This window comes from Lissotriton helveticus, chromosome 6 (genome assembly GCF_964261635.1).
Source record: "Lissotriton helveticus chromosome 6, aLisHel1.1, whole genome shotgun sequence".
NCBI lineage: Eukaryota > Metazoa > Chordata > Amphibia > Caudata > Salamandridae > Lissotriton > Lissotriton helveticus.
The window spans coordinates 170,855,815-170,877,687 of NC_136067.1; the positions used below are offsets into that span (position 1 = coordinate 170,855,815).

Genomic DNA, 21,873 nt, shown 5'->3' on the forward strand with positions numbered 1-21,873 from the left:
ATTGTTTTTCCTTGTCATATTTAATCCTGCCACGATGTTTGACCTGGTGGTGTAATTTCTTCAAATCTGATATTACCACATCATGAAATGAATCTATTGCATCCTTAGGCATGATGGGCATAAATGTGGATGACGGTTTAAATGGGCTCGATCCTGCTCCCATCTGTGGGATTTCAGCAGATCTTAGTTCTTCCTGAGTCGATATATTTTCATCCATGTCATTTGTACCTTGGTCCAACTGGCACAGAGTGAGTAATCCTCTTACGTCACTCGCTTGGAGATTAGAAGTGGTTGGCATCGCTGAGTCTGATTCCATTGTGCTTGAATTCTGCTTGATTTTAAAGAATTTAGACAGCTTGAGCTTTCGAATATAGCGGAATATATCTATTCTCGTGGTTGAATAATTGAAGTCCGTATATGTATATATATATATATATCTATCTGTACCATCTCCTCCAAAGAAAGAGCGGAGGCCACACCTGGGGACATTGTTGGAGGCATTTATTGTCCACAGATCACAGGCGAATGCATTTCGGCAATTCTTTTGCCTTCCTCAGCGCCACAAGCGATTTGGAACCCTCCATCTTGCGCTGAAAAGCTGTTCTGCTGCTTTCTATAGCCCTTTTGGCTCAGGCTCCGCCCGCGATGTAATTATCTCCACCTGTTTGCAATCCGGGTGTAGTCCAGAAGCATCAGAAACAGTCATAGGGAGAAATCCACAAGAGGCAAGCAGGGTTTGCTCCAACAAGACACACGTCGCATGCCCACTTGGGCGGGATCCCGTGCTCCGGTATGGCTACCCCCTTTACGCACTTGCGTTTAATCTCAGCCATCGGGTCACGATCACGACCGTGTCAACCATTAATCACCTTCACTCACTAGAGTAAACCACTGCCGATTGCAGGCGCAACAGCTAAACTCAGCGCCCCCTTCAAATGTTTTCAAAACATTGACCCGCGATAACACAGCGCCTCACATCCTAGAGAAATAAAAGTGCCCGCTTGATTTTCCTTTTACTCGGCGAAGGCCCGGTTATCACTATGACATGCCTGCCTCCAGATCAGCTCACCCTCAACTTACCTGCAGAACACGGTGAGACAGGGATGTAATACACTCACGTCTGGTCACGCACAGGCTTCATGAGATTACAGATTGTAGAGCAGCTGGGGATTTATACACGTGGTAAAGGAACTCTTCCATGTCTAAAGTAGCACGTAACAGACAGCAGCTATGGGTGCTAGATAAAGCCATACTTCACAAACTAAACAGCCACAAATCTCAAACAACAATAATTAGTAAACACTATTATTAATTACCAATTGTAAAGATGTATTTACAAGGTTTTGAGTCAATCTTTTGCTTTATGTGAACAATGACTTGCATGTTTTGCGCGCATCCACCTTTTCTATGTTTACAGTCACATGGTCACCTATGACACTGGGTTGTTCTATCACATGTCTAATATGCACTAGTATAAATGATGCTCACTAACTTGGTGCAAGCAGATGTAGTGAACAAGGCGGACTTGTCCGCCGAAACGCGTCTGATCGTTCTTATTGGAGAATAAAAACCTTTGATTTTCATCCACGGAGTCGGTGCCTGTTGTTTTCAATAGCCAAGCCAGGATTGGAAAAAAAAAAAAACAAATATATATATATATATATATATATATATATATATATATATATATATATATATATATATATATATATATATCTGTACCATCTCCTCCAAAGAAAGAGTGGAGGCCACACCTGGGGACATTGTTGGAGGCATTTATTGTCCACAGATCACAGGCGAATGCATTTCGGCAATTCTTTTGCCTTCCTCAGCGCCACAAGCGATTGGGAACCCTCCATCTTGCGCTGAAAAGCTGTTCTGCTGCTTTCTATAGCCCTTTTGGCTCAGGCTCCGCCCGCGATGTAATTATCTCCACCTGTTTGCAATCCGGGTGTAGTCCAGAACTGCAGGTACCAGCATAGCAATCCGGGCGTAGTCCAGAACTGCAGGTACCAGCATGCAAAGCCTTGCATACAGGAAAAGGTGGAGTGGAATTCCGACCAAATGGTCGGATAGCGAAGCAGGATTGCACCGATGGTGTCCAATCTGCCTTGTAGTGGAAAATTAAAAGTCTCCTTATGCCCCAGAACCGCTTCAGCCACAGTGCTCAAGTACAATACTTCGCGGGGGCAATCATGACCGTGCACGTCGCCCACTGCCAGGACAATGTCCTCACAACCGCTCTTTCTCTCTTTGTGCACCGAGGTGGGCCCAGACGAAATCCAATACCTTAGGGGTTACATGCCGAAGCGTTGTCAAAGAATGTCCGGGCCGCTTTGGTGAAGCGGGGGCCTTCAGAATGCGCCTCTGACACGCACATAAAGTATCTGTACCATCTCCTCCAAAGAAAGAGCGAAGGCCACACCTGGGGACATTGTTGGAGGCATTTATTGTCCACAGATCACAGGCGAATGCACTTCGGCAATTCTTTTGCCTTCCTCAGCGCCACAAGCGATTGGGAATCCTCCATCTTGCGCTGAAAAGCTGTTCTGCTGCTTTCTATAGCCCTTTTGGCTCAGGCTCCGCCCGTGATGTAATTATCTCCACCTGTTTGAAATCCGGGTGTAGTCCAGAACTGCAGGTACCAGCATAGCAATCCGGGCGTAGTCCAGAACTGCAGGTACCAGCATGCAAAGGCTTGCATACAGGAAAAGGTGGAGTGGAATTCCGAACAAATGGTCGGATAGCGAAGCAGGATTGCGCCGATGGTGTCCAATCTGCCTTGTAGTGGAAAATTAAAAGTCTCCTTATGCCCCAGAACCGCTTCAGCCACAGTGCTCAAGTCCAATACTTCGCGGGGGCAATCATGACTGTACACGTCGCCCACTGTCAGGACAATGTCCTCACAACCGCTCTTTCTCTCTTTGTGCACCGAGGCGGGCCCAGACGAAATCCAATACCTTGGGGGTTACATGCCGAAGCTTTGTCAAATAATGTCCGGGCCGCTTTGGTGAAGCGGGGGCCGTCATAATGTGCCTCTGACACGCGCATAAAGTATCTGTACCATCTCCTCCAAAGAAAGAGCGAAGGCCACACCTGGGGACATTGTTGGAGGCATTTATTGTCCACAGATCAAAAACTAAATTCAAAAGGCAACTCCTTCTTAAAGTAGCCAAAAGGACACGGAGGGGATGGTGTGGATGATCGGTTTACTGCAAACATATCAGCCGGCATAATGCATTTCGACGCTCAGGTCTTCGTCAGATGCCATTAAACAACGGAAATGGGTTCCTACCCTCATTTAAAACTCCCTGGCTCCTCCCTTTTGAAATGGAGTGCAGCTGGCCCCACTTACGAACAAAAATCTCTTTTGTAGTCCAATTTTTTTTACTACAATTCCCAGAAGTCTCTGGAAGAATTCTAAATGTCGATGGGGCTCTTTTTGGACAGCTATTAAATGCCTTGTGGAGGTGGGTACTGTGTTCCTAATTAATCCGATACTGTTGTTTCCGATCTCCCTCGCGTCCCCAAACGTTTCACCTCTTTCAAACTTCTTCCAAAGCTGGTCACGGAAAAACATGAAACAGTGCCTGTTTTCCTCCGTTTTTTCCGGGTTGCCTTTTGTGCAAATGACCATTTGCTGGGTAGGTTTTCTGAGGTGGTCCGAGGTACCCCCAATACCTTGGATAACTTCGATGTCACCAGAACACCCTTGAACTCTTAGAAACTGGTCCTTTCACACGCTCCTGGTATGCGTGCTGAAACATCAATTCAAAAGGCAACTCCTTCTTAAAGCAGCCAAAAGGACACGGAGGGGATGGTGTGGAAGATCGGTTTACTGCAAACATATCAGCCGGCATAATGCATTTCGATGCTCAGGTCTTCGTCAGATGCCATTAAACAACGGAAATGGGTTGCTACCCTCATTTAAAACTCCCTGGCTCCTCCCTTTTGAAATGGAGTGCAGCTGGCCCCACTAACGAACAAAAATCTGTTTTGTAGTCCAATGTTTTTTTACTACAATTCCCAGAAGTCTCTGGATGAATTCTTAATGTCGATGGGGCTCTTTTTGGACAGCTATTAAATGTCTTGTGAAGGTGGGTACTGTGTTCCCAATTAATCCGATACTGTTGTTTCCGATCTCCCTCACGTCCCCAAACGTTTCACCTCTTTCAAACTTCTTCCAAACTGGTCACGGAAAAACATGAAACAGTGCCTGTTTTCCTCTGTTTTTTCCGCGTTGCCTTTCGTGCAAATGACCATTTGCTGGGTAGGTTTTCTGAGGTGGTCCGAGGTACCCCCAATACCTTGGATAACTTCGATGTCACCAGAACACCCTTGAACTCTTAGAAACGGGTCCTTTCACACGCTCCTGGTATGCGTGCTGAAACATCAATTCAAAAGGCAACTCCTTCTTAAAGCAGCCAAAAGGACACGGAGGGGATGGTGTGGAAGATCGGTTTACTGCAAACATATCAGCCGGCATAATGCATTTCGACGCTCAGGTCTTCGTCAGATGCCATTAAACAACGGAAATGGGTTCCTACCCTCATTTAAAACTCCCTGGCTCCTCCTTTTTGAAATGGAGTGCAGCTGGCCCCACTTACGAACAAAAATCTCTTTTGTAGTCCAATGTTTTTTTACTACAATTCCCAGAAGTCTCTGGATGAATTCTAAATGTCGATGGGGCTCTTTTTGGACAGCTAATAAATGCCTTGTGGAGGTGGGTACTCTGTTCCCAATCAATCCGATACTGTTGTTTCCGATCTCCCTCACGTCCCCAAACGTTTCACCTCTTTCAAACTTCTTCGAAAGCTGGTCACGGAAAAACATGAAACAGTGCCTGTTTTCCTCCGTTTTTTCCGGGTTGCCTTTCGTGCAAATGACCATTTGCTGGGTAGGTTTTCTGAGGTGGTCCGAGGTACCCCCAATACCTAGGATAACTTCGATGTCACCAGAACACCCTCGAACTCTTAGAAACGGGTCCTTTCACACGCTCCTGGTATGCGTGCTGAAACATCAATTCAAAAGGAAACTCCTTCTTAAAGCAGCCAAAAGGACATGGAGGGAATGGTGTGGAAGATCGGTTTACTGCAAACATATCAGCCGGCATAATGCATTTCGACGCTCAGGTCTTCGTCAGATGCCATTTAACAACGGAAATGGGTTCCTACCCTCATTTAAAACTCCCTGGCTCCTCCCTTTTGAAATGGAGTGCAGCTGGCCCCACTTACGAACAAAAATCTCTTTTGTAGTCCAATGCTTTTTTACTACAATTCCCAGAAATCTCTGGATGAATTCTAAATGTCGATGGGGCTCTTTTTGGACAGCTATTAAATGCCTTGTGGAGGTGGGTACTGTGTTCCCAATTAATCCGATACTGTTGTTTCCGATCTCCCTCACGTCCCCAAACGTAAATCTTTACTATTCACCACAAAAAAATGATACACCAAAAAGCATATATATATATGCTTTTTGGCGTATCATTTTTTTGTGGTGAATGGTAAAGATTTAGTTGATGTGATATTTTACATTGAATTTAGTATGTCTATAAAATGCTTTGGGTTTATTTAAAGTGATTGCTTTATTTAAAAAGTGCTTTTTAGATATTTATTAATGAATATTTAATTATCTTTACTATGAGTCTGATTTATATCTTGGTGGTCTTATCGCTCTCCCACCCCCTCCGTGGACCCAATTACTCCATCATGCCCATGGCAATCTGACCACCATATTTAGATGTTGCTGCAATAGCCAACTTCCCGACGCTCTGTAGGTGTTCTCCGCTGGCTGACAGTACTCTGCTGCTGTCGGGAAGGGAGTATCCCACCAGCCGATTTAGATGTACAACTTGTGCTGGTGGTCTCCTGGTGGCGAAGTCATGACATAGTGTGGTCCTGCTGGTGTAAAGACAGGTAAGTACTACGTATCATCATTGTAAAACACATGTATATGTTGTGTATGTGTCAAAATGTATATGTAGGTAATGTGTACTGTACATTTTGCTGCATGTTAAATAACACGAGGCGAAAGTAAATGTTACCATACACTGCATAGAACAGGTGACACAGAAGCCTACCTTTGATTCAGGCCACAACGGGGTCACTGATCTTCGTGGTCAGGGAGCAGCAGCATAGGGAAGGACCTGGCCAATGGCGTACAGGATGGATTTCGAAGTGGGACTGTGAAAAAAGGTGATTTTTCACCTCTTTTCTTGCGATTCCGCCAACTCGTGGATGGCGGTGACCCGTCAGAAAAGGCTCATTGGAAAGGCACATCGTAATCTGGCTGGCAGTCAGGTGGGCGGGAATCCCTCCCAAAGATGCTTCTGGCTGCGCAGCTGTCATCACGGGAGCAGGAGTCTTGGCGGAGGTGTCTGGACTGCAGCAGTCTTTTCTCCCACAACCTGCCAACATCTCAATCGCGCAGGCAAACCACCAAGATGGCAGACGCGAAGACAGCCAAGATCTAAAACAGGCCCTATATTGTTGCAATCGATATTGTGTGAATTTATATTTTTGACACATTATATTTTTAATTAAAGGTAACAATATTTTTGTATCCAATAATTTTGTTTTCAATATAGTTAAAAATCAATATTTTAACAACAATATTTGTGTTTTCAATATTTGTGATTTTTCAAGTTAAATATTGGAAGTCAATATGTTTGTTATCAATATTTAAGTTCTGATATGTTTGTGTTTCGATATGATGTCAGTTATCTACAAGATAATACATTTCATGTTTTTCAAAGAAGACTATAGACCTGCCTTGGTTGGTGAGTTTTCAATTACTGCTCTGCCTGTCTAATAAATTCTGCTATTTGTAGTTGGTGTATTTTAAACAAGATTCACAAGATTCTGACTTAAAAAAGAATCAAGCAAAGACTTAAACAATTCACAAAAAATACACATCCATTTTACACCTCTGCATCTCTTGATGCGTTTCTTGGGAAAACAGGCTATGCATTGCCGAGGTAAGGCAACAAGTGTTCAGAAAAGTCAATAACAATGTTTAGATATCACTCGTTGGGTAGAAGTGAAAGAGAATTTAATCTATAATGCAATAAATGAGCTTCTTCAGCACCTAAAAACAAGCAACTCTCAGGAAAATGTGTGTCAAGGGCTTTCTAAAATCCCAGTGTCTTCCCAATTGGTACCTTTGGCTAAACTAAAGGCTTAATCATGGAAGAGGGGCTGGGAAATACATGAAACAACATGTGCAAAACAACATGAAGAGACAAAGAAGGTAAGACCAATAAAAAGACAATTTGTTTTAATTAGGCACCACCAAAGGGACAGGAATTAAATAGAAATAACTCAGATGCAAATTAGCCTTCTATTAATGGCCTTCTATTAGGGTTTAGAGTCAGGGTCGTCTTTATAATAAGAACACTTGAAAGTCTATTACAATTACCTGTGTTAAGAATTCTTGCAAGTCTCTCTGTATGGTGGGATCGAGCCCCGGGCAGGGCTGTGATTGGATCTGGTCAATGTGAGGTGAAGGTTTGGCTCCTCAGAAAGATATCTTTGGTCTTGCTTAGGCAGAAATGGAAGGTGTTGGATCAATACTAGCAGTCTTTGTAGCGAGGTCACTAAAATGACAGGTAGGAGGCAATCTTAAAGGTTTGGTTGCAAAAGTTTCCTGACGGGTGGCATAAACACAATTACTGTCAGAAACCACCCATATGTTACAAATAATCTATTATTTCAATTGGGTGCTTAAATAAACTCTTGAGATGGTCTTAAAGTAAAGGTACATGTAGGGCTCTTTGCAGCATTTAAGTCCTGCAACTCTGCTACAGCAGCAGAGGTTACATGACATAATAAAAACTACTGCCTCACCTTTTAACTATACATAATCAAACACAAATTGCTACTTAAAAGTGATACTTCAAATTATATTTGTGAAAATATTTTTTATATATTTTGTAAAATCTTTCCACTCTACAAACCAGCAGAAAAACGTACACAAATAATTTTTACAATGAATGGAGGGTGTGTGCATATAATCAGGGTAAATCGGCTCTACTCTTTTACTAAAGACGGAAAACTGCTTTTGTAAATAGGAAGAAATAAACAATTATTAGTGGTGGTTGAAAAAGATGATGTTTGGCTTAGTTGTGAAAAATGTGTTCGAACGTTTTTGAACTCCACCAGAAGTTTGACATAGTGAAGTTTTACATTTCACTGCTAAGTCAGTAGATTTAAATTATAATTGAAGGTTTGCATTTTTTTCAATTTCTCCATCATTATCAATCTTTAGGTGTTTAGATTGATGTTTAAGGTCTGCTGAAGTAATTGTAAGATAAAGGTAACTATTTTAAAGTTCCAGGTAGCCACTATGGCCAAGTCAAAGGTTTAGGACTGCAATCATGGAAGATACCCTTGTCATCATACACAATAAAGAACGTTACTTCCTAGTCATGCTGCTTGAGCTCTCAAATATGTCATCACAAGTGGGATTTGGAGGTGCATTATTATACTGGTTCTGCTCCTATCGCTGCCTGACACCAGCTCTTCCAAATGGGAATCTCCAGATCCCAGAAGTTATCAGTGACTTGCTGAGTTTCCCAAAGACACAGCCTCATCCCTGTGAGCTTCCATCTATACATCAGTGTGTTGTCCTTGCATCATGCAAAAACATAACATGTGTATTTGTAAAGGGCACATTCACCCAGAGGTCTCTTGGCGCTGAAGTACAGATGTTCATTGTTACCCAACTCAATGGTACTCATTTTATCGACTTCAGATGGATGAACGGCTGAGTGGACCCGCTGGCTGAGTGAACCTGTGACCATGAGGTCAAACACAGGCCCCTGCAATGGACGCATTAGTCCACTGAGTCACCAGACTCAGCTTAAAGTGCAAGGCAACGGAAGGACAAAGCAAAGGCTTCAGTAATATTTACAAAGCCATGAAGGCCCTGATTAGTGCCGCCTTACGTGACTTTGTAAAGAAATGTAACGCAAGGCAGCTGCTTGCACTGCGCTACTTTACATTTCAACTTGGGAGGCCTTCCATGGATGAAGCATCCACCATGCATCCATCTACGAATTTTGACGCATAGCGAACTAGCCCCAACCAGCAGCTGTTGGGTATACAACTGTTTTTTTGTGGGATAACGGGGCCGCTGTTGCATCGGTCTCATGGCCCCCTATGGCCTGAGGATATTGAAATGTGGGTCACATCTCCATTTTTTGGAGCAATTTCCCATTCTGGCGTTCAGATTGCCCACTTAAATACCCGCAACTTGAGCTGGATATGACGTCATCCTCTTGGGATACAGGGGCTGAGATCTCACGCTGGCCATGGCTAGTTTGCTTAGCCAAGTTGCAGCGTAAAATAACCATTCCCCTGGCATTGGGGAAACACTAAGGGACTGTCCGCTTTAATGTTCCCCTGTGTGTGACCTGAACATCCACCTTTAACCACTACCAGCATGTTAAACCTTCCTTGTGCCCCAGACCAACCTCACATATACACAGTTTCAGTCTCTAACAACTCCAGACTACAGTATTGTAATGTGTGGGGAATGCCTAATTTTGCCTAAATCGATTGGCGATAGTTGAAACAATTGATTATTTCTGCTGATCCAGATATTTCCTGTCCACCAACAAAGCCACAGGTCATTTGACTGATGTCAGCACTGTGTTGAGCTGGTACCAGACTCTGCTCTTCACCACGTGTGGAAGTTAAGAGGTGTCGGAAACAAGGGGATTATGTACAAATTCAGTTTATTTCCAGCCACTTCCAGACTCCAACTACATCACTCCAAGTGGCAATCTACAGAACCTCTTGGCCTCATCAGTCTGTGTGTGACGTCACATACATTCCATTTTCACACACAGGTGCCACTGCCACTTTTTTCAGTGCTTTGTGGAATTTGAGATGATTGTCAACACTCTTTATTCAAGCAGTTTGACTGAATAGATAGAGAAGGGTTTGTCACAGGTTTGTGATGTCTTAAATGGAGAAATAGGCAATAATGGGGCGAGCTTTGAAAGCAAAGGTCCACATTTTGTGATATAGCAGTGCTTTTGATGATTGGGACACTTTGCCCCGCATTTTTTACTCCGCATGGCTTTAACCCACATTTTTTACTCCACAATAACTTTGACAACACAGGGCTTTACAAGGCAATTGTTACAATGCATTCCCCATTCCAGCGCAATTACTATTCTAACTCCAGGGGGGCGTTACTTTTGGGCATGCTTTGTAACAGTTTTGCGGTGTAAAGCCCTGCGTTGTAAAAGTTATTGTGGAGTAAAAAATGCGGGGTAAAGTCATGTGGAGTAAAAAATGTGGGGTAAACGACGTTTCCCCCCTGTTGATTGGTTGGTGGGCTATGCACAGGTGATTCTTCTGGCCAGTGGAAACAGCGTAAGCGTGAGTTGAATTCTCGTTGGAACGTTGTACAGCTATCTGGCACACATTTTGGCTTCTCTGTAGTTTCTGAGGCATTAGTGTGGGTTTGTCTTGAAATGTGCTGTTGGTGTGGTTCAGGTGGCAGAGTACCATTACTATACAAACTTGGTCCTTCTGTGGAAGTGCATGGTAAGGGAAAATCCCACTAACAAGTAATCATGTGGAAGCATCATTTGGCTACTTGATTTACTTATGTTGGAAGAAAAAGATTTGAGTCCATGATCACCTCTAGTTTTCTAACTTAAAATCATGTGATGAACGCAGATGCTGAAAGAAGAACTTTTACTCATAGGCGTGTGCAGTTCTGTTCCTGATTTTATTTGAGGAAAGTAATGCATGGATGTGTGCATTTTGGTGGGTTAAGCATTTTTGAAACATGAAAATAAACCGATAGCAATTCTCAAAAGACGAGGCATATTAGGTGAGTTGTCTTTGGAACCTGATGATCTGGTCTGGTTTCTAATACCAGCTCTAAAATGAGCAGTTCTGGGCAAATCACTTTACCTTGCAGCGCCTAGAATTGCAAATAAGTAGGTGATCTAAAAAACAAATGCCAGATTTATCAAGCAGGCACAGTCAGCAGAGGTAAAAGCAGTGGGGAGTGTGGGGGCCCGGTAGGGTAGGGAAAGGTAGTCAACAGATGACAGGATAGGGAAAATTAAATAAAGCAAATAAAAAATAAACCCACTTATCTTGCACTAGCCGCATCGCTCAGCAGAGAGCGCAAAGTACGTGGTTTCATTAATTTTTTTATTTAATTTTACCTATCTCGTTGTCTGTCGGCTTCCTACCCAACCCCGCCCCACTGCCGCACTGCCCCACTGCTCTTACCTGTACCAGCCGTGTCTGTTATCAAAGAGACTTATTTTGCCCTTGCATTAAGCAAGGTAACGCAAAGGCAACGCAACACTAAAGTCAGATTTACCAAACCACGCAAGGCCACCATGGATTGGCCCATGCGGTGCTTGGTAAATCTGGAGTAACACAAGGCAGCACAATTCGCTGTCTTCCTTTACTTTAGCCTAGGGAGGCATTTCCCTAGGTGTAGCGTGGGTGTTCCAACTCATCCACCCGTGGATTTTGGTGCATTCACAGATTTACCATGAGAGGTTTACCAGGAAATGTGTCAAAATGCTATGTCTTCCCAGGGGAGGCATAACATAGAGAAATATCTTTATTTAACTTCGTTTTTCCCTCTAACACATAGAAAGAGGAAAAAGCCTCAAATCATTTTTTTTTATGCAGGAAGGTGTGCCTTCTGCACAAAAACAATCCTGCCTGCAACGCATGCACCCTTGCACCATGACGCAAGGGTGTCTGAAATGGTGCTAGGCAGCCAAAAGTGTGCCAGCAGAAGGAGAGGAGAGGAATGTGCCATATAATGTTAAATAGGGCACATTCCTGTCCTTTCCCTTTCTTGCTGCAGTGCATGAAATATTGATAAATCTTCCCCCAACTGTGTAGTGTGCTGCCCTAATTATACACTCTCATTCTATTCTCCACCTGTTGATTCATTGAGACAATGGAGGCAACCTCCAGTCCCATCCTTTCTTCGTGTGTTTGTTAACCATTCTCTGCTCTTTTTGCATTTATCACCCTAAGGACGGAGGGTATGCCCAGGCGTAGGTCACGTGCTCTCCATGCCACCGGATTCAAGCTAGCCTGGCTGATGAGGGGTGATACCCCGAAACCGGTCCCAGATGCTTGTTTCTGGTCTAGGGAGGACCTGGCCTGGCAGTTTGGGCTGGACTGTTCCCATGGGGAGCAGGGTCAAGACTGATTTGCATACGTCTGGGTTCAAACTGGGGTGGCACGGTGAGCCAAAAAAGATGGATTATACCCAAATCTGTGACTGGGATGAATGTTTGATTCGTTCAGCATTCCGTCCATCATCTGGTTTTCTTTTTCATTTGATAACCATTCTTGGGCATGCTTGAACCAGTAAATACAATCAAATCAGAGATTTCATAAATGATTGTCAGGACTTCGATGACTTGCCTGAAAACTAACCTAGAGAGCCTTTTCCAGAATCACAGTCAATAGGAGCTGAACTGCTTTCTATTTCCTGAGGCAAATGGCCAGCCATGGTATTCCTGTGGACTCCAGGACATGTATTAACTAACTCCATCCCTCCTCTGCGATCAAAGTTTTAAAAGAAAGCTTTATTTAGGGATAAAAACTATTCCATAAAGAGAGAGGCCATACTATATTAAAATCTGTCTGCCACACTTCCTCAACGCTTGATTTCTGTCGTAATAAAGGAAAGGAGTGCACAAAAGCATATAAGGTAGATGCCTTGGGTTGAGTGCATAGAAGATTGGACAATTCCGTAGGTATGGGAGTAAAAGGAGCATTATGAGGTTTGCTCAATAACTGCGTGTGCATATCAAGCACAGCTGTACGAAGAGTCTGATATTTGGAAAGGAATGAGGAAGGCAAAGCATAGAGCTGTTTTAACGAAGAAAATGAAAGAAATTCACCGTTTGAGAATACTTGGTGTACCCATATTATACCACGATGTCTCCAAGATTTCCAGTAGAAGAGTTTATTATGAATCAATAGAGTTTTGTTGTTCCAAATGGGAGAGTTCAGGAAGGATTCAAGAGTATCACATAGTAAGGGGAATATAGGACTCAATAATTTCGAGGTAAATTTAAATAACGGGGAAGACAGTGTTTGGGGCTTACGAGAGAAAGAGAGATATTCTTGGAATGAGAAAGGAGAGAGGAATGAAAGTTCGACCAATGCCCAAAGGGGAAGATCCTTTTTAGATTCACATAACCAGTATGAAGCCTGCCTCAATAGAAATGCTTTGTGATAAGTGAGAAAATTTGGAAAGTTGACCCCCACCTTCAGCTTTAAGGCGTGATAACTTAGAGGTAGGCAAACGTGGTTTATTTTTATTCCATAAGATAAGAAGGAGGATAACACTGAATTGATGGATTTAAAAAACGTATTGGAAATAGAAACTCGGATGTTGGAGATGGTATATAAAACTATGGGGGAGAGCATCATTTTAATAGTATCCAGGGGACCCCACCAAGAAAGATATAGAGGGTGCCATTTATTAGTTAACTCTGTGAGTTTTTGGATGCACTTATTCATGCATAACGTGACTGTACCTTTTATTGTCGCAGTGAAATTTAAATCTAAATATTTAATTGAAGATGGTTTCCAGGTAAAATTAGTTGTACTGAAATCAGCGCTATAAGTGCATTTAGTTAGAGCCAAAATTTCACATTTATCACTGTTTAATTTGTAGCCTGATATTAATGAAGAAGATCGAACTTCTTCTAAAAAAGCTGGGATCGATTCATTAGGGTTTGAGATAAAAGTAAAATATCGCCAGCATATGCCGCGAGTTTGACATCAGATTTGGAAGAGTGAAAACCTGTTATCTGTGTGTTTTGACGAAGGAAGGGTTCGAGGGCTAAATTAAAAAGAAAGGGGGATAAAGGGCATCCCTGAAGTATCCCTCTACCAAGGTAAAAAAAAGGTGACAGTAAACCATTAGCAAAGACAGCAGCACGAGGGTTGGAGTATAACAGTGAGATTAGGGAAATAAATTTTGGGCCAAATCTGAACCATTTAAGGGTATAAAACAAGTAGCGCCATTCAACTCTATCAAAAGCTTTTTCTGCATCTAGTGCTATAGCTGCCAGGGAGTGATTCAAATGTGGAGCTTTGGATAAAATGTTGAAAAGAAGTCTAGTATTGTCTTGTATAACCCGTCCCTTCACAAAGCCAGATTGTTCCTTGCCTAATATGTTGGGAAGGTGACGGTCTAAACGAAGTGCTAATGCTTTTGAGAAAATTTTGTAATCTATATTAACAAGCAAAATAGGTCTAAAGTTTTTACAATACTTCGGGTCTTTTCCCTCTTTAGGTATTAAACATATGTGAGCATCTGAGAATGTACCACCGGATTGTCCCATAGACTGAAAGGATTCAATTAGTAGGTGTAGTTTGGGCATTAATAAATGAGAGAAATAAAGAAAGAATTCAACAGTAAATCCATCTGGCCCAGGAGCCTTGTCTTTTTTTAAATGTGTTAGTGCGTCCAAGAATTCTTGTTGTGTCATCTTAGTTTCCAATATCGATAGGTCATCGGAGAACTGTCGAGGTTTTTGAATGGACAAGTAGAAATGTAAGAGTGTGTGATCCGTTGGGTCAGTTTCGGAGAAGTACAATTTTTTATAAAATAAAGCAAATTCCTTTAAGATGTCCATATCTTTGATCTTTAAAGTAGAACTGTCATCAAAAATAGAATCAATGTTCACTTTGTTCTGTTTGGTTTTTAAATAGTTAGCCAAAAGTTTACCTGCCTTGTTCCTACCACCATAAAATGTTGCACTTGATTTCAATAAATATAACAAAGCGTTATCTGTTAATTCCTTATTAAATTGTAACAGCTTTTTTATAAGGGAATTGAGAACATCTTTTGAATTAGAAGTGAAAAAAGAATGCTCCAGTCTCTTAACTTCTTGGAATAAAGAATGCGTACGATTGCGAGCAATAGTACGTGTCTTTGCCACGTAAGTTATAATAAAGTTCCTTGCAGACGCTTTAAAAGCATCCCAAATAATTGAAGGAGGTAGTGAGTCAGCCTGGTTTAGGAGACAGTATTCATCAAAAAAGGTTTTGAAAGAGGTGGAAAATTGAGGATCTGAAAGTAGGGAGTTGTTAAATCGCCACCTCCTGGGACCGCTGACTTTAGGTAAAATGTCCGAATCAATTGATATAGGGGCATGATCTGATAATAAGATAGGGCCAATTTCCGCAGAAGTAAGCGCTTGTGAAAGGTTCTGTGTAACCGTTTGTTAGGGATAAATGTGACTTTAGAATTCCGATCTATAAAAGGATCGAAAACCTGATTACAGTCACCAGCCAAAATAAAGTTATCTTCTATGTGAAGAGTAATCTGCTTGGCTACTGAGAGCCAAAAAGAGGCGTCACCACCAGTAGGGGCATAGACAATGAAAAAAGAGACTGGAACATCCTTCAGCAATAATTTAACATTTAGCCAACGCCCATCTGTGTCAGAGTCCTGTGAAATTAATTTAAAATTAAGGGACTTGCGACATAACCTCATAACCCCGTTACGTTTACCATCACCACTGAAATAAAATAATTTGCCCACCCAACCTTTTTGTAATTTTAATGATTCATCTGCTGTAAGATGGGTTTCTTGCAGGAAGGCTATATCTGCATTTAACTTAGCCAAATAAGATAGTACTCTCTGTCATTTAATGGGAGAGTTAAGCCCTCTAACATTCCATGAAACTAACTTTAACGGCATAATGAGCTAGGAAAAACATGAAATAACAAGAGTCTGCAATAATAAAGTAGAAGAATTAAATCATGAAAATAAGCATGAGAAAAATAAAGTATTGTACATGTAATGATCATAGTTGGAAAGGGAGAGGAAAAAAATAAGGGGAATAATAGAAGAAGGAGAAGACAGATTGAACTTAATAAAGAAAAGAGATAAATGAGAAATAAAATCAGTAAATAAAAGGAAATATAACATGAGACATGATGCAAATAAAAATAGGAAATGAATAATAGTGAGATGGCATAGATGAATAAATAATGGATTTGGAGAGTAAGAACATGAATGACAGACTCAAAACGAGAATAAAAGACAGTATAACAGGAAATATCCTGAAAAGAAAGGAAATCTGCGATACCTAGGAATAAAAGAAGAAGTATAGTCATGAGAAGAAAAAGAGAGAGAATAAAGGAAAGGGATAAAGTGAAAATGTAGGAAAAGAACATACCTACAAGAAGGGAGAACACATAGACAGCAACAATAAAGTTCAACCAGGAAATGAAGAGAAAGGGCCGGAGGAATCCATTGCAGATGTTTTACAGGAGTTTATGAAACTTTGCAAGTGCAGCGTATCTTCATAAGTGGTTGTTTTGTTATTGTATGTAACCTTGAACAAACAGGGGTGGAAAAGGCCATATCTGGCTCCCATCGAGCGAAGATCAGCTCTCATATTTAAAAAGGCCTTGCATCGGTTAGCTGTAGCTTTGGCATAATCCTGAGCAAAAAACAAAGAGGAACCTGACCATGTAATTTTTGGAGAAGATTTCACTGCTGCTAATACCTTCAGTAAATCCGTATATTCTAAAAAATATAGGATAACTCCTCTCGGTCGTTGCGAGGAAGATGCAAGAGATGGTAAGCGACCCAACTGGTGCGCTCGTTGAATATTGAGGATTGTGCTCTCTGGCATGTGGAGTATCTTGGGGAGGAAAGACTTAAAGAAAGTAAGTGGGTCAGATCCTTCGAGACCCTCCTCCAATCCATAAATACGTAAGCTGTTTCGCCTGTTGCGATTTTCTAAATCCTCAACTTGTTTTTGGAGTGCAGAAACTTGAGACTGAAGGTGAGAGACGTTGGTGCAGGACTCTGTCAAAGAGGAGATTGTATGTTCAACGGAAGAGACCCTCGCTTCAAGTTGTGACCAGTTGTCCGTCAAGATTTGGAGTTTACTATTAGTCTCTTCCATAAAAGGACGGAGAGCTCTGATTTCCTTGAGTAAGAATTCCATGGATACAAGGGATGATTGTTTGGGAGGTGAATGTGGATCTTTTTTCAAACGCTTGGTATTAGATTTCTCGTAAACATTTTGAGAAGGTTCCATTGTTGCGACCAAGTCTTGTGAAGATGATGATAGAGAATCTTCAAAGTTAAAAAATTCAGAGAAAATCCTTGAATTCTTTATAAAAATGCGTTTTGGTTTAGAGGAGGAAGGATATAGTGTCTTGGTTCTGCCCATAGAAAGTATACTGAAATACTGCTTTGGTGTCACTTGATACGGAGATATCACCGCGCAGTAGAACTCCTACTGATAATGGTGAGTGCTGTTGAAGAGAAACACAACAGAAATATGCCTGTATAACTTGAGATGAGAACACAAAGGTCTCCACCAGGTGAACACAACAGCCAATAAGGATATAAAATGCCACGTTAAATAGCGCAGTGTGGGGTCCAAACATTAGTGCGCATTGAAAAAATGAGGATATGTAGCTAATATGGAGCAAAGCTAAGGTGAAATGGAGTTAAAATGGCCACCATACAGCTTATTACCTCAGCTGTGTAACGAAGAATAAACCTAAGGAAAGCTGCATGAACACACTAGGTTCCATCATGAAGAAAGCCAAAATAGTGAGTACATAAAGCCCCTTAATTCGTGACAAAAAAGAAGTGAAGCTCATTGTTCAAACAAGATCCTTCAGCGTTCTGTGTGAAGCAATGTCAGGGGGACTGCTGGAGGCTCCTAAAATGGCTGCTCTGAATACTTCAATGAAGAAGAGAGACCTGTGCTCCTTTAATATAAATTAGCACATAAGGGCTGATCAGCTACAAATAAAGTGTTCTTGTGACTTGAAAAGTCCGTTGGCAGACATAGGAGTGCTGCTTTATTAGTTGGGATCAAACGGAGCATTACTGTGAGCCGAGGCAGAATCGCGCAAATGACCCAAAATGGTGGCCGCAATCCAGATGGAGCCGCGAAAGCTCACTGGGTCAGGAGAATGCTTTGAAGGTGCTCCGAAATTGGTTCTCACGGCTTACAAACAGGTCCTGGCAACCTCTGACGCCCGTGAACGTCTCTGGTGCAGGAAGAAAGGGCTTGCAGGGGTAGGTCTCCCGGGTGAGCCGCGGAGCCTCACTCGAGCGCCGCCATCACCGTTGGGCGCTAAGCCACGCCCCTCCTCCTCTGCGATCAATACTGCCCAACACTTCTGTCCAGCACCACATACTAACAGCAGTGATCCCCCTCTCTTCCTATGGCACCATTTCCTGCTCCCATTCTTTGTGATTATCTTCAAGATCATATTGAAAATGCAAATTCTCCATTTTGGACACATTGTTATGTGCAGTATAAAGGGTGTGCCACCAGACCTTCTGGCCATGTCATGAGCTGGTGCCATGTTACCCCAGTGCTACCTTTTGACACAACAAACAGTGCATTCGGTTGGAACATCATCGTTGTCTGTGCTGAGAGATCCGCTCCCTCTCCCTGTCCTTGTCAAGAAGTCCATGTAAGACAACAGTCTTTTTAACCCATCATTGTTATGATGCCCCGAATTGCCAACAGCAAACCTACAAACACCTGCTTGGATCCTACCTCTCCACAAAAGGGTCATCCAGTGTAGAGAAAAACAGCCCTTCAACCCTTTAGGGTTTAGAAAATTGGGAACTGTAAATTGGGTAAAGGTTGCCCTTGCTAGCCAGAGCGCTTAGCATAGGAGAAGTCTGGTGTAAAGCGCTACTTAAAGACACATTGTCATTCCAAGCCTGGTCATCACACTGCTGCTACTTGTCTCTACTTCTTCTACTTCATATTTTTTGGTCCTATTACTACTTTTCCCTTCGAATACTTTACTGTGCAAGAGCTTAATGTAAACCATCTGTTATTCCATGGGGTTATCGACTCATAGAGGGATATTTATTTACAGGAAACTGCCGGAGCGCTATGTTACCCCAAATTTGCCAACACTGCTCTCTGAAATTTTCTAAATGCAGGGATGCCCCGTATTTGCAAAAAAAAAAGCACACCCATGCGTTTCTCCTAACGCTGGTGCTAAAAGGTGCCTAGCAGCAGCACAGGCACTGTGCCACCATGTTGCAAGGTTGCCTGCCTGCGCTACAGGGGTGATTGTTTATGTGTAGGAAAGAACACTTTCCTACACATAAAGAATCATTCATGGTAATTTTCTTTTTCTTTTGTTAAAAGAGCAAAAAACAAGGAGAAATTATTCATTTTTCCTGGCATCGCCATCCTAAGACCACCTGACCTTAGTTTTTGTGCTGGCCCAGCCTTGTAAATCTGGGGCAGCATCAAAAAGCAATGGGTGTTGCGGTAGAATGCTCACAGCAACACCCATTGACCCGCCATTTGCCGCTGCAGACTGTGGCAGAAAGGGGCATATTTACAAGGTGGCATTAAGCCATGCTAAGTAGTCTCGTCACCTTGTAAATATGGGGAGTGGTGCAACACCACCGGATCGTCACAAAACGTGATGCTCCGGCAGCGTTAGGGGCTTGTAAATATGCCCCATAGTTTACAAATCACAACATGTTTAAATCAGCAGGCGTCATGCCAGTTAATTAAGTAATTGTGTATAATGGCCCTTCTGCTTAGGGATAGATGACCATTATTTAAGGAAATATCACTGTACAGGTAACATCCGTAATGCCACCCTCAGCATTCTCTCCTAGAATATCTATTGGGTATTTGCCCACCTCCTTGAGAGCCATGGGGTAAGAGATTGTCTACCTGTTCCCTACTGACATTAAAATGTGTGCATGTCTCGTATTCTCCATATTTCGTGTGGCACGTTGCATACTAGCTCATTCCAGTGGATTGACTGCCTTATAGTTAGGTCTGTTCATTCTTCATATCCAGAACATACAATAAAGTACCGGTGGACTGTCATGCTTGGGCATTTCACATAGTGGTGTGAAGTTGTTGCTATGCCCATTTTCCCTGAATATTGCCACTCAACTTATGCAGCAGAGCAGAATGAACAATTATTTTTTTCAAATGTAGCTCTGAAGTGAATACTTCGGGTTAGACTTTCTTACCTATATCCCGTACTACGATCCTTTTTGTGAATAACACACGAATACAAAATAGAGCACAGCAAAGAAAGAGATTGTGTAACGCCGTTCAATGAGTAACATTTAGAAACTACTGCAATAACACGTTCATCTGAAGCTACACTGAAAAAAGTATGCTTGATTGACAGCCAGTGGTCCAAGGCCACCATCCCTGTATCTCTATGAACTGACACCGCCAATATCGTAATAAAAGTTTCATTAATTCAGCCACAGGATCAGTTACTCCAGCCAGGAATGTTGATATTATTCAGAAACAATGCACTCCAATTTCACTGAGATGAGAGATAGCCTTGAAGATGCGGACAATATGAATGTGTGTATCTCCCAGCATCACAACTCAGGCTCACGGCCACACAGTCTATCTGTAAACACTACAAATGTTTCATTGTCTATAAATCCTTCGTCAGGGAAACAGAGCTGCAACATTGACTTCGAACAAGGGACAGACACAGCCAATTCAAAACAATTCTCTTACTAGTGTTTTTGGTAACGTTTCTGAGCGTTATTACCTAAAAACTCAGAATAGGTGCAATTTATTATCATATCCCATACATTTCAAACCAGGAGAGTCCAATTTCTTCATGTCCTATTGGGGCACTCGTATTCAGGACCTATGTGTGCGTTTCCAATGCAATGCAATTGTGAACAGAAAAGCACTGAAAAAATAGCAATTTGCAGAGAAAAACTCGGCATACGTTCCAGCATGGAATTATATTACAGACATACCCCTCAACAAGCCTTTACTTTGAGGGTGTCACCCTCCTTGCACCCATGTTCACCCTCAAAGAAGCTGAGTGCCTCCCCTGTTCTGAGGCATTTGCAGATGTAAGTAGCATTAATTGTATTGCCCGCGTCATGTTTGACATAGCCGAGTTCTGTTAGGATTTAAATTACGTAGTTACGATAAAAGAACTGGGGGCCTCATTTATGAGGAATTGACGTAGGGCAGCGCCGCAAGTCTTCTTGCGGCACAACCCTACGCTGAAGTGGAAGCGCAGGCATGCACCGTATTTCTGCAATATGTTGCATTCCTGTCCTTTCCCCCTGCGCTGGTGCACAAATTGCTGCCCTGTGCCAATGTAGACACCCTTGCACCATGGTGCAAGGGTGCCTGGGTAGCAGACAGGATTGATTTTGATCAGTAAGGGACACTTTGCTGCACAAAAACAATCTGTTAGGCGTTTTCCTCTGTCTATGTTTGATGCAGGATGCAGCACACAAGCAAAGAGGAAAAAACAAGGAGAAATAAAAATATTACTCCGTGTTACGCCTGCTCTGGGGAGGCGTAAGGTTGTGGTGTTGCCCCGGGTTTACGTGATTAAGTAAATCTGAGCAGAACCAAAATCCATGGGTATTGCGTTGGAAAACCCACTGCAACCACAAAGGGTGAAAATCAGGATCTTCACGGATGAAGAAAACAAGCATTTACAATGCAATGGTCTCGGCATTATTAAAGGTAGAGCTATTGGCATTGCTCATGACATTTTTTTTTAAACCTTAAATAAATGGCATTGTCATTTACAATGCCAATAGCTTATTCGCTCGCAAATGCATGACCTATTGCATTTACACCCACACAGAGCCACCCACACAAAGCCACCCACTCACACATACAGAGCCACCCACACAGAGCCACCCACACAGAGTCATTCACATAGAGCCACCCACACACACAGAGCCACCCTCACACTGACAGAGCCACCCACACATAGAGCCACCTACAAAAAAAACTAGCCACACAGAGCCACACACACACAGAGCTACACACACACACACAGAGCCACACACACACAGAGCCACACACACACA

The 21,873-nt window shown here is 42.4% G+C and overlaps 1 long non-coding RNA gene across 1 annotated transcript in view; it reads right to left on the bottom strand.

Moving 5' to 3' along the window:
• Positions 1-7,482: 7,482 nt before the first annotated feature.
• The window catches only part of LOC144761266 (uncharacterized), a 342,504-nt gene continuing 328,113 nt past the window's right edge, over positions 7,483-21,873 (bottom strand). The window contains exon 4 of the long non-coding RNA XR_013595654.1: positions 7,483-7,594. This is a non-coding gene — a long non-coding RNA (uncharacterized LOC144761266). The remainder of the gene's footprint in view (positions 7,595-21,873) is intronic.